The 13,485-nt window shown below is 41.0% G+C and overlaps 1 protein-coding gene across 4 annotated transcripts in view; it reads right to left on the bottom strand.

Annotated features, from left to right (window-relative positions):
• SGCD (sarcoglycan delta) overlaps window positions 1-13,485 on the bottom strand; it is a 399,682-nt gene that overhangs the window by 207,249 nt on the left and 178,948 nt on the right. For all 4 annotated transcript variants that reach the window (XM_074838563.1, XM_074838562.1, XM_074838560.1 and 1 more), the window contains exon 2: window positions 4,162-4,347. The gene's annotated coding sequence lies outside the window, so the exon portion shown is untranslated. The remainder of the gene's footprint in view (window positions 1-4,161; window positions 4,348-13,485) is intronic.

Here is a 13,485-nt window from a genome sequence, read left to right as displayed (position 1 = left end):
GGTTGTAGGTCTCCAGAAGAAAACAAGCCACTACCTTCATCATGCTCTATGAAGCAACACTACAAACATCAGAGTCCAGAAGGCAGAGCCATAGGCTGACAGCCCAGGAACAAGCCCATTTGTATGACTTTGGGCAGACCCATTGACTTCTCAGTACTTCAAGATACTTCAAGAGTACAGGTAGACTATTATATTACTGTTCTGTGATAGGTATCTTAGGAATCTCATGTTAGTTTTGGAGTTTCTTATTTTATTTGAGAAATTCAACTCAGTTCTGCTGCTGATAGCAGCTTTTTAATTCATTTTACACCAAGATATTTGTTATCAGAAATTGTGCTTTGATATGTGTCAGGTTGATGGATTCAGTAAAAGCCCTGTCAGGAGAAGCTGAGTGAACAGGGTTGCAGAAGTGGTGTCATCAAGGGAATTGATACATTAACAGCCAGTCTGCTGATCTTGCAACAAAACATGCAAACATAATAGCCATTTTATTTCCTCACCCTGGAAAAACATTTCAGAGAAACACTAAAGAACATTTGCATAAATGTTACTCATACAAACAAGCTCAGCGTGATCACTGACAAAAAACATATGTAAAAAGCGATCCTGCATGCTGTCCTGTTTTCCTATTTGGTGTGCACAATTCAGTCAAGAAGAATGAAAACTTTAATCAAAATAAATATTTGAATTTAACTTTGGGAATTCAAGCAGACATCCCATGACACTTCAACAGAACTTTTCTTTCAATAATGTAGGACAATTTTATTGACACGATTTCAGACACAGCGAGTAGACCTGCACCCCTCATCGAGTCATTGGAAAGCTGCATTAAGGCCTTCTTTTGACATCCAAACCCACAAGCACATAAAATCAGTATTTGTTTCTGATTTAATAAATGACATCACATAAGAAGCAAGACAGATTTGAAGAGAGAAATAGTAAATATTTATCAAACCACATAATATAGGGAGTGAGAAAAGGACCTGCCCACTGCTCTGCTATGGGTCAAGCAGGGCTTGAACATGCAAGCTCTCTGCTTTACCTGTACCAGACCACCACAGCTGCAACGTTACTCTGCACTGTCCTGTAACACAAAGAGATTTTGTTAACCTGAACTGATTTACAGAAAATTTGGGAATGGTAAAAAACATGATGTTGAGAGTCAACTTTTAAAGAAGAGAAATAATATTACAACCTAAACAATGCAAAGGGAAAAGTTCCAAAGCAATTAATCTTAAAAAGGTGAATTACATTGAGGATTTATGTCCATGTAATGAAGACAATTAATTGCTACGAGATCCATAAAACACATTAAATGAACAAGGTTTTTTCCAATTTTACTTGCAAGATGAAATTTATTAACTATGTTTAATGGCTACTTAAAGTTTTTCTCTTACATATTTATTAAATGTGCTTTTTCAGCAGAACAGATCATTTTACTAACCAGATTCTAATAATCTAAAAAAATGAGCAATTTAAGAAAAAATATTATTCTGCCTGTTATCTACAGATCCATTTAAAATGACTCCTTACACAATAAGATTACCTTCACCACAATCGTATAAATGCTGCTAAAAGGGAATCTGCTTGTCTCACACAAGAAAACAACATTCTGCTGAAAAGATGAAAGAGTTCAGCCAACATTATTTGGACATATGTTGCCATTTCCTGCAGAGATATGGAGCAAATGTGGGTCCTGATGTCATTTGTTGTTACTGTAATCGCTTAATTAAAAACCCCTCTACTTGGGATAGCAGGACACATGGAAGAAACTGGCTTAGATTGGGCCAGTGACCTCAAACAGATCCACATACAAATCTTGTGCTTTGCCCTATGGACTCAGCTGCTCAGCCAAGGCTATCTTCATATCTCCATCTGTGGGTATCAGATGCACCTTTTGCACTTGTGATTGCACACAAATCAGAGATAGGTGTTTAGTGCTTGAAAGTGACCTAGAAGTGACTCCGTTCCTTATTCACCATCTCTAAAATGGGGATAAGTAGCACTTTTGTCTTACAAGGGTGTCATGGGAACATATAAAGTTGATGGTAGTCAATTATTCTGATAAGTTTGCATGAGCCCCCAAGATGAAAAGATAAAAAAGGGTCTCAGCTACTTGACTGAACAAGAGCAGTGTTGCCAACTCTTTAAACTTTAGCACAATCTTCTCAATCTGCAATGTTCTTCCTAAAGATCAAGTTTCCATAAATGCAAGCTTTCCTTATTAAGAATCAAGTTTTTAGATCTGATGGTCACAAAGTAAAATGCAAAAAATATAACCAAAGCCGAACTTAGGTTTTAATGCCTAAATAATTGTTTCGCATAAATCAGTTGTATGGAAAATGCTCTTTGTCCTCTGAAACTGTGAGGTTCTGCAAACCTCTGCACTGATGTACTACTCATGCTGCAGCCTGAGACGTGAATCTTAGACTGAGAGTTGGACTGACTCAGGCGGGAAGGAGGTGGGGAGCTCATCTCACCACCACCCTGTGCGAGGCTGGGTCAGCACCCCAGTCACACCAGCACCCAACCGCTCTGGTGTGGATCTTCACACGCCCTGGGGCACCCTGCGTACCCAGCAAAACATAGACGCTCATTGCAAGGAACATTTACATGCTTTCACCTACAAATCTCACACAGAAACAGGGAATAAACAAATCGCTGTGATTTCTACATTATAATAGTGCAAAATATTTCTCTGCAAATGTCAAGAAGCCCTCTCGATTATGAAATACCTCTCCCACAGTCTCTCCCTTTAGGTATTAAAGTCACAAGGGCAGCAGCTTGGAAATAAACAGAAGTGAAGATGGTAACAAAAGCATGAGCAATGTTTAACAACCTCCACTTCCAGAAACCAGGTGCCACTGGAGCAGACAGACAAACAGAGCAAGCACTGCAGCAGTTTTAATGACGGGAACCTCTCCTCCCTAAGTTTTCTTGAAATACGTGTACAAATTAACAGCTGGTAGAACAGACCTTTCTCAATCCTCGACATTTAATAGTTAAGCACCTAATTTAAGCTATTCCCACCAACTTTTTTCTGCAGTCACTGGAGACAGGCAGTCTCCCTCCAGACCAGCAGAGCTCTGCTGAAGTGTGAGAGTTTGAGCCTACAGTTTCCAGAGGAAACACCACTGGTGCAACCAGATCAAAAGCAGGAGAATGAATGCACACTCACCTGGATGTCTTATGTTTTTTTAGAGACTTTTAAGAAAGTCTTGACCTTTTTATTCTTTTTTTTTTTCCCCCCTCCACTAACACCAAGTGCAGGTGTTATATTGCTGCTGTGCTTTTTCCAACAAGACTATAGTGCTGGTTTAGTCATATAAGAGAAGTCAATACCCATGTGTTAAATGAAAAATGATAGCATCAGCCGATACCATTGTACTGAGATCTGGGAACCAAAGCTTTAAATGTGGGGGGTTTTTTTAATCAGCAGACTTTGCCTTCACAGAAATAACTTGGCCTAGATAAAAGAAGCCATAGAATCAGAGGCTATATTACCCTACATGCTTCTATAAGGACAAGCTTTGTCCACAATACATTCCTTAAGTCCCTGGCCCTCACTGTCTTGTTAAAGGATAGTTGCATATTGCCTTGCTACAGTTACAGCATAACCATGGCAATGTTTGCGTGGATATGAGAACCTCCACACATGCAAAAATTTTAAGTGCTACAAAACAAAGGGGACATACGATTATGCAAGAAACAGGTATTTCTGTTCTTGGCAAAATGAGAATATAAAAAGCACAAAGGAAAGCACAAGACTGTATTACAAATGGGCTACTTCAGTGTCATTTACTTTTTTTTCATCTCTGACCCTCTGAACTGCAGACATTAGTGAAACGCAACAAGTGGGACTCAAAATGCAGATGATTATCACCAAGTATACATCACCAACAGCAAAACAACCATCAACGAGCATTCTGTTCAATAAAGCACTTGATATAAATACGTACCTCCCCAAGCCCAAGACTTTAAAAACACTTCACTCTTGATGAACATTCTCCAAATTCAGGGAGAGCAAAGGTTATTTATGGAGGCAGTACGAGCACGGCACGCATACAGCAATAAACATGAAGGCTGCTAATTTTCTATTTTCCCCATATGTAGATATTCACAAAAAAGCAAAAAGCCAAGAGCAAGGGGAAAATGACATACCTTACCAAACTTGACTGTTGGACACAACCCGTTTCAGAGCAACATTGGTGTGAAGGTAAGTTCCTCAAGCGACCACCAACCACAATTCCTTTCTGAGCGTCCCAGAGGCTCCAGCTCTCCCTTGACCGAGTCCCTGAGGAAGATGCAATGTCCTCCAGTATTTCAGAGCCTCAGCTGCAAAAGATGCTGTTCAGAAAAAGGAAAGAGAAGGTGTGGCGTTAAATTCTAGGGTCAGTTGTTTGGCAGATTCAGAGCAGAACACAAGACAACATCAGATAGGAATAAAATGTCAAGGCAGGACAAAGAGTCTGTGACAATCCATCATGCATGGCACCTCTGGAGGGCAATCTTTGAATTCAAGAACTGTGGTACAAAGCTATTCTTGCTTTACAGTACTTTAATAGTGTTTCTACACCAGGAAATGAATGGTAGCCCGGCTGCTTTTTATTTCAGTCTGGTATTGTAATAAGAAAGTAAGTAATACACTTCTCCATAGGGAATATTTTTATTCATTATGGAATTTATGCAGAATAACAGGACTTTCATATTAAAAGCAGAGACATCACCTCAGTCTTAATACTTTGCACTGTTAAAATGGCTCTCACTCAAGGAATTCAAAGCTGCTAAGGAGGCAATAACGTTAGGACTTTCCAGCTGATGGGAAGCAGTGACTGTCAGCCCAACACAGAGCGATGGGTTCCCAAAGTTCAGCCTCCAAAGCAATTGTCACAGAAAGGTAAATGACCCAGGCTTTTTTAGGAGGGTGGGGGCTCAGCATTGCCATGTTTTCTAGCTCACTCTCACTGCTAGATATGCATGGTGTTTCCAAGAGGTCAGACCCTGGCACTGAACATGGACATGGGGGCCTCACTGTGGACACCCAGGTGAGAAGACAGCAATGGAGATGACCACCTGGCAGCAACAGTGCCAGAAAGAAAAAACCTTAGAGAAGCACTGAGAAATTCAAATGATCATCACCATCATTGCATTAATCATCCCTAATCCCTGCATATGGGAAAACACTTGAAGGACCATCCTCCCTGTACCTGCACAACGTGTGCGAAGTGAGATTGGGCAGAGCAGCACAAAGCAGGCAAGGACCGAGCAAAGGGCAGGATCCGACCTCCCTAGGTCAGATACATACATGCTGGGTGGTTGTGTCCTTAAACCAAGTTCAGAGGTGCTTTTCTAACTTTAAGTCAACACAGCAGCCATGAACATACTCTAACTTTGCCTAGAAATGCAAAAAGAGCAAAGAAAAAGAAAAAAAAAAAAAAAAAGATATACAGACATACTTATTCCTTAGAGGTCTCCTGCACAGGAGAAAGCCTGTGGCAGCTCAAAATACCACAAAATCCCATTACATCTTGTTGTGGTTTAACCCCAGCCAGTAACTAAGCCCCACACAGCCACTCACTCACTCCCCCCACCCAGTGGGATGGGGGAGAGAATCAGAAGAGTAAAAGTGAGAAACCTCGTGGGCTGAGATAAAGACAGTTTAACAGGTAGAGCAAAAGCCGTGCACACAAGCAAAGCAAACCAAGGAATTCATTCACCACTTCCCATCGGCAGGCAGGTGCTCAGCCATTCCCAGGACATCAGGGCTCCATCACATGTAACAGTGACTTGGGAAGACAAATGCCATCACCTTGAATGTCCCCCCTTTTCTTCTTCTTCCCCCAGCTTTATGTGCTGAGCATGACACCATGTGGGCTGGGATATCCCTTGGGTCAGTTGGGGTCAGCTGTCCCGGCTGTGCCCCCTCCCAACTCCCTGTGCACCCTCAGCCCCCTCGCTGGTGGGGTGGGGTGAGAGGCAGAAAAGGCCTTGGCTCTGTGTAAGCACAGCTCAGAAATAACTAAAACATTCCTGTATTATCAACACTGTTTCCAGCACAAATCCAAAACAGACCTCCATAACAGCTACTATGAAACAAACTAACTCTATCCCAGCCAAAACCAGCACACATCTTCACAAAAAATCCTGAACCCATGAACAGGTTACAGCTATCGGGAAGACCCATTAACTTCTGGGCTTGCAAGAAGGAAGATTTCAGTAACCAGTGTGTAAAACTGTTCATACTGAAAGTTAGCATTATACTGCTTTTTTTTTTTTTTTTTTTTTAATAAATATATATAAATATTTTTTTTACCAAAAGTCCACATAGCAAGCATGGTCACACAGATCAGAACAACCAAATATATCCACTTTATTCAGCACAAATTACTTTACTGGACCTTATATAAGGGGTTTATGTTACATACCACACCTAAAGGCTTTACAAGTGAAACAGCTTGTGAGATACCCACAACAGGAGTCAGGACAGCAGAGCCCAGCCCTGCACTTCTTGATAGAGGTTTTATGACCTTCTGCCTCTCTTGAACTCAGACATGAAGGACAAAAGTGGACCTTCACGGTTACTGTCCTCTTCCAGGTTAACCATGAAAAATCAGACTGCCAACTGGAATGGCTACTGAATGACTTACAGGTATAGAAATGGCTGATGCTGCAGTAGTTTGATCTGCAGGTAGCAGCAAGACCTAATTCAACTGCTTTTAAAGGACTTCTATCTCTGGAGACCACAGTTACAATTACTTTTACATTTTTGCTCATAAATTGTAACACAAAATAATCACAAAGAAAATCAGTGCTACATTTTTGTGCATTAACTACAGAATCAGCTGAGTTAAAAGTAGAAGTAACAATAATAGGACTAGATCATCATTGCAAGCTGAGTGTAGCAGCCCGGTCTCAGGTTGGAAAAGATGTATTTTTGAGAGCTCCTATTTAGTACAGCTTGCCAATGCTCATCAGAAGCAAATCTCTTTGGCAAATTGGCATGTTGCCTTAATACGCTGCTATGCATGTGCATAGAACTTCTGTACCATCTGTATTCCGGCACTGCTGGGTGGGTCATAAATTACAGTACAGGTATTCCTAAATTAACATGGTTAAGTGGTATCAGATCAGTCTCCAAGTCACAAAAGCAGGCATATAGATGTTCTCAATCAGAAAAGGCAGACAAGACATTTTTCCAGTAAAAAGAGAGTATTTCCCTTGGAAGAGTCTCAGTCCTTTACTGATAGAAATCATGAATTATACAAAATAACTATATGCTTTAGATGTAACAAATCGGATCAAATATTAAATTTGAAGACACCACTTCTATCTTGAGATGTTCCCAGACCACAAATCAATGAAGGCTGGGAGACTCTCTCACAGGAAGCCTTGCTATGCCTTTGTCCTGCTCTCATACTTTTCTTTAGGCACCAGCTATTGATCACTGTCAGGGTGAGGACAGGAGCCAGCTGGACCCTTATCTGACCCAGCACAGTCATCCTTATATTTTGGTGTCATACTGCTTAAGGTGTAGTTTGGGGCCTTGTGGCTAGATATGACAATATTGGTGGGCATTTGCAACTTTAGCTAGGGCAAAAAGAGGTATCTAGAAGCAAAATGACATATTTTCAAGCAAATATTACAGTAGAGTAGGTATTAGTATTAGTCTGCCTCACCAAAAATTAATTACAACCTACCTAACTGCAATTGAAGAAATTAGTTGGAAATAGAAAAGATTAAATATTTAAAGTCTGGTGACTTAAAAATAATTGAGACCATATCTTAACCGTTGCTTAAATATAAAATTTATTTTATTTTTACTGCTAGTGTGACCATTAAGAAATCAAAACTCCGTATGTGTGCGCATCCACGCAGACATGTACAACACATTGTTGTATGTAACGTGTTCATATATAGCCTCATAACTTTCCTCTTTCTCTGTAACTAAACTTGGGTAAACATGTTTGACTAATATAAAGGAGCTCTACTGGTAGAGCCAGAAGAAAGGCTGTGAAACAGGCAAGGGAAAACACGCTTTTATTGCTAAGTATTTAACAAGGTCAATGTCCTCTGTAAGTGCAGGAAAAAAGATCACAGCAGACTCTGAACACAGCAGGGGATTATACCAATTCATTAGCAGGTATATCTTCTAATTACTGCCTTGGACATCAGTGCCCACACAGCTGAGCAGGCAACAACTGCTGCGTTTTGCCATATCCTCAGGATCGAGCTCACTCTTTTCTGCTGAGCTTCAGGACGGCATAGGTTAATGCAATCCCACCACAGCTGAAAGCAAGGGTATTCAGTTATCTCAAAAGATGCTCCTGACTCACAGCTCAAGTGCTGAGAGAAGCTGGCTTCTACGTTTTATAGGATTTGTTCCTCCGCTCCTGCTGCATCAAGGAAGCTGTAGGATCAACAACTCATCCTGTCAGCTCCATCTCTGGTAAAGATCTCACATTAATTTAGTGTAAAGGTGACACTGGTGAAGAAGGGAATAAAATGAGACTTTGAATCCCTCTTTCCAGAAGGCTAATGGTAAAAAATTGGTAGCACTGCAACTTTGGCACCTTTCCAACTATAACACTTAGAGCATTGCCCACAGCTGTGTCCCAGACATACTTTATCATTCAGGATGGCTCAGTACAAAACATAAATAAAACAGAAGTCGCCAGCACTACTGGCACTCAGCTGTTCTGAGGGTTTTTGTTTTTTTTTTTTCCTTCCTGCCAACAAAACAAATAGTGAAACAGCAGAACTGCAATTCAAGTGATAACATCCATGATTAGGAAATCTGGTGGAGGCTGGTGGTGTGATGGAGTTCCTCAGGAAATTAACTCAATTAAAGAATGCAGGCAATAATAAAATGAAGAATACATTGACTGAGATGCTGCTGAAGATTAGTATTGGGTTTTGTCATCCAAGTGCAAACTAAGGGCATCCAAGAAAAACGAAATAAGAGCAGTGGTTAACCATGCTTGTTGAATGAACTATTCCCATCATAATAGTATTAATGTTACATTATGAGGTTCAAAAGTATGATTAATATCCTACCAGGTTAGAAAATGCTAAGACACTGCACAAGTCTTGCTGTTGTTGCATATGAGTAAGTAATTTCTGAAAATGAAATCCAAGAAATGCAATGGAGATACTTCTAATTTGAAATAAAACATGCCTGCTGAAGAAAGGAGCTTACATTAACAAAGGCTGCTTCTCAAGTTCAAAAGCATTAAGTTGCAGGCTACTGTCTAACTGTCTAGCTGCTAAAACTGCATTATACTATTAAGTTTTTTTATTATTATTACTCCTACTACTGCTACAGTCTGGTTACACTATAAAATAAGATCTCTTGGGCTCCTTAGATTCAGATGTTTACATCTGCCCTTGTACTGAAGCTCTTTCATGAGATTATTGTTTCTTCTGTCAGTTCAATTGAAAGCAATGATAAAGTTACAGCAACGCATATGTCCTTGTCAAATAATGCTTTCAAAGGGTTGGAAGTACATTCCTAAGCAATGCTTAGCTGATTTCCTGGATTTAGGAGAGAATGAATATCAAACAGCTTGCACTTCACTGATCAGATCTTCAAAATAATTGAGTAATGAAATAAACCCAGTTCTTTCAACAAGGAGGGGCTGGTGGGGCAGGTGAAGCTCAAAGGAAGCCTTGGCTGCAGTGACCACGAAATAGTAGAGTTCAAGATCCTTAGGGCAATGAGGAGGGCCAGCAAGCTCGTTACGCTGGACTTCAGGAGAGCAGATTTGGCCTCTTCAGGGATCTGCTTGGCAGAGTACCATGGGATAAAGCCCTGGAGGTAAGAGGGGCCCAAGAAAACTGGTTAATATTCAAGGATCACCTCCTCCAAGCTCATGAGCGATGCATCCCAACAAAGAGGAAGACACGTAAGAACAGCAGGAGGTCTGCATGGATGAACAAGGAGCTCCTGGACAAGTTCAAACACAAAAAGGAAGCCTACAGAGGGTGGAAGCAAGGACAGGTAGCCTGGGAGGAATACAGAGAAAGTGTCTGAGCTGCCAGGGATCAGGTTAGGAAGGCCAAAGCCCTGATAGAATGAAATCTGGCCAGGGACGTCAAGGGCAACAAGAAAAGCTTCTATAGGTACATCAGTGTTAAAAGGAAGTCTAGGGAAAACGCGGGTCCTCTCTGGAAGAAAAAGAGAGACTTGGTCACCTGGGAAATGGAGAAGGCTGAGGTACTCAACATCTTTTTTGCCTCAATCTTCACTGGCAAGGCCTCCAGCCACACCACCCAAGACACAGAAGGCAAAAGTGGGGACTGGGAGAATGAAGAACTGCCCACTGTAGGAGAAGGTCAGAATACAGGAAAGCTGGGGAGGGACTCTTGATCAGGGTTGTAGGGATAGGGCAAGGAGTAACGGTTTTAAACTGAAATAGGGTAGATTTAGATTATATGTAAGAAAGAAATTCTTCACTGTGAGGGTGGTGAGACACTGGCACAGGTTGCCCAGAGAAGCTGTGGCTGCCCCCTCCCTGGAAGAGTTCAAGGCCAGGTTGGACGGGGCTTTGAGCAACCTGGGCTAGTGGAAGGTGTCCCTGCCCATGGCAGGGGGGTGGGACTGGATGATCTTTAAGGTCCTTTCAAACTCAAACCATTCTATGACTCTATGATATCAGAGGCAGCTGTGTGATATAATATTTGCTGATATGACAATATCTAACTGGATTTCCTCTTACTCTAACTTAAAATGATAATCTAACTAGAAAACAATTATGTCACTTCTCTTAGTATCAGTTAAACTGTAAGCCTTACTTTCTCATTGAGTGTGGTGTAACTGGCTCCATTGGGTCTATTCATAGCAAATTTGAAGCATGTACCTCCAGCCCAAAGTGCATTTATCAGCATTAACTTGTTTCCCAGCTCACTAAAAGGCTTCACTTCCAAATTTAGGATGGCAGAGTCCTTAATTCATTGGTAAGGCAAAGTCTGTGCCTTTCTTTTCTGTTATCCTCTTTCTTTATCCCCTTTTTTACTAAGCCAGGGACAGACTTTTTGCAAAAGTTGGGGCAGATTATATCCTTTCCAGCCATCCCTCTTCTCCCTGGGCTTATATAACCGCACATATCTGCCAGGGTGTTACAAGGCTGAGGACTCCACTCTACAACCACAGCACTGCAGAGGTGGGATGTGCTGTGAAAGCCCCACCTGACCCAAGATAAATAAAATTTGTCAATATATGTAACAGTGCAGAATAAAGTATGTTAACCAGGGAAAAACATGATTTTTGGATCCATTCCAAGATAAACTTCTACATGCGCAAATTTAGTGCACTGGGACTCTTCTGGGATGTATTTTCCACATTTTGTAATTCAGGTACATTCCAGGATGAAGAATGCTGTTTATTACTAGAAGGTTCAAATACATTTGGATCTCTTTACCACAGCTGATAGCACATAAGTGGATCGTATTATAGGATCAGGACATGAAAGCAGAAGCTTTTTATAAACATATTATACTTCTCTTTCTCTGTATCAAAGGTATTAGCTTGACCACTATTAACTTTAATCTCATTTGAACTCAGTGCATCTGTGTTTTGCCACCCAAACCTGAATTCTCTGTTTCTCCTTCAGACATGTTTTCACCTCCATTTTGTCTTTTTTAAAATTTTTTTTTTAATTTTACTTTTGTTCAGGGACTCTCCCTTTTGAATCCTTCAGATGAAATTTTCCAACAGTTCTGGCACTGACCTCGCTCTGCTTCACTGGAGTCAGTAAGATTTATTACTGGCCTGCATTAAGACTGGTCAGAAGAAACAACTATTTTTGATGCCCTAATCTGTCACTCTTCAGAGATACTCTGCTTTGTGTTACTGCCATTTCTAACCCATTTTCTTTTGGAAAATGAGTAAGTAAATGCATATCTTCATCAGCTGTTAAATGTCATTGCTAAGCAAACCTTTCGTCCTTTGCTAAAGTTGCTTATCTCTGAAGTTATTTATTTAACTCTAACTTTATTGTTTATCTCTGTGGAACATATTGGGATAAGCTGGTATACCAAATGTTAGAGAAAATACAAGTATATTGTATTCTGTGGCACCTGGAGGACACACGGCTGTCAGTCAGTTGTCAACCCAGAATCTGAGCAGGGTTTTTCATTATAAATTTAGATTATTATTCTCAATGTTTTGATTTAAAAGTCACACATAGTGTCAAACCCTGATGCATTTCCTGAGAGTCTAAAATATGATTCTCCTTTGATGTTTTAAGCCAAGTTTAGTTATATTAGGAAAAACAGTTGGTTTTAGTCACTTTTCAACTCTGAAAAGTTTCACTGTATAAATTAATTGCATCCAATGTGCTGTCATTCTGGAATTCCCACCCGTTGCTGAAGTTTTACACTGTTACAAGTCAGGGGAAAGGTAAGAGTCAACTGAGTCCATAAATGACACACAAAGGCAGCCTCACTCGGTGCACAGATCTGATACGTTAGCCTGAAAAGTATATCAAATTCACCGACACTTGAAAAACACCAACCTAACTTCTGAAATGTAGCTTTTCCTGTGTTGGATCGTATATTTGAAGAAAAATAACCTCAACTTGAGCTGGAAACCAGCATAAAAGCCTGGTAAATCTCTGTAGCCTTTAAGTGCTTTAATTTCAGCCACTAGTACGAAAAGGACAGAGCCAGGAGGATAGAGAGGGGGGCACACAGAGGTCTGGCAGAGCATCAGGGAGGAGGCAATGGTGAACAGATGCCTGCACCAGCTTATGTGGACTGTAAGGGCTGGGTGAGAGCACCAGAGAGCCAAGAAGAGGCCAGAGCAGAAGAACGCCAGAGCTTTCTAGGAGAAATGTCAGAAGTTTTGAGAAAGTTGATGCAAGTTAAAAAGGTTCATAAAGAAACAGGACCACATGCAAGCCCCAGAAGTTGTGCTTTTGGTACACAGCCACCAACACATTTGCAACTGCAAATCAAGATTCCTTTTATGTCTTCTCCCCTCTCCAAGCACACACACCACTCCAGTCTATGCTTTCTGGACCAGGCCATCTAGATTTACACGCTGAACTACAGAAAATCTTCAATAATGGCCACAAAGCAATGAGCAATCCAACATCGATGCAGAAGGCACCCCTGCCTCAGACTCCACATGAGAAAGATCTTGAGTTCACCCATCTAAACACCTCCTGCTGTCTGCTCTCAGAGAGAGGAGTTGAGATAGACTAACAAGTCACCAAACTATCTGAAATACTCTTGTTCACCCATAAAATAAGGCAGTGTCACACTGCTTCAGTCGGTAAAGGCTGGATTCCTTGGCACACTGTAAATCCTAACGAATGGAGCAGAAATACAGCACTCAGCAGGCTGCATGGCAGAGCCAGCCTGAACAGCAAGTATCTGAACTGCCTTCAATCTCATTAGGTGCTCAGTAGTCTCAAAGCAATCTTTCGATTTGTGCTGAAAACCAAAGCAGCTAAAAGTAGACTATCAAATATAAGGGAGTTTAGA

The sequence above is a fragment of the Strix aluco genome, chromosome 13 (assembly GCF_031877795.1).
Source record: "Strix aluco isolate bStrAlu1 chromosome 13, bStrAlu1.hap1, whole genome shotgun sequence".
NCBI classification, from domain to species: Eukaryota; Metazoa; Chordata; class Aves; order Strigiformes; family Strigidae; genus Strix; species Strix aluco.
The sequence above is the reverse complement of the archived record's forward strand: the minus strand, read 5'-3'. Positions and strand labels throughout refer to the sequence as shown.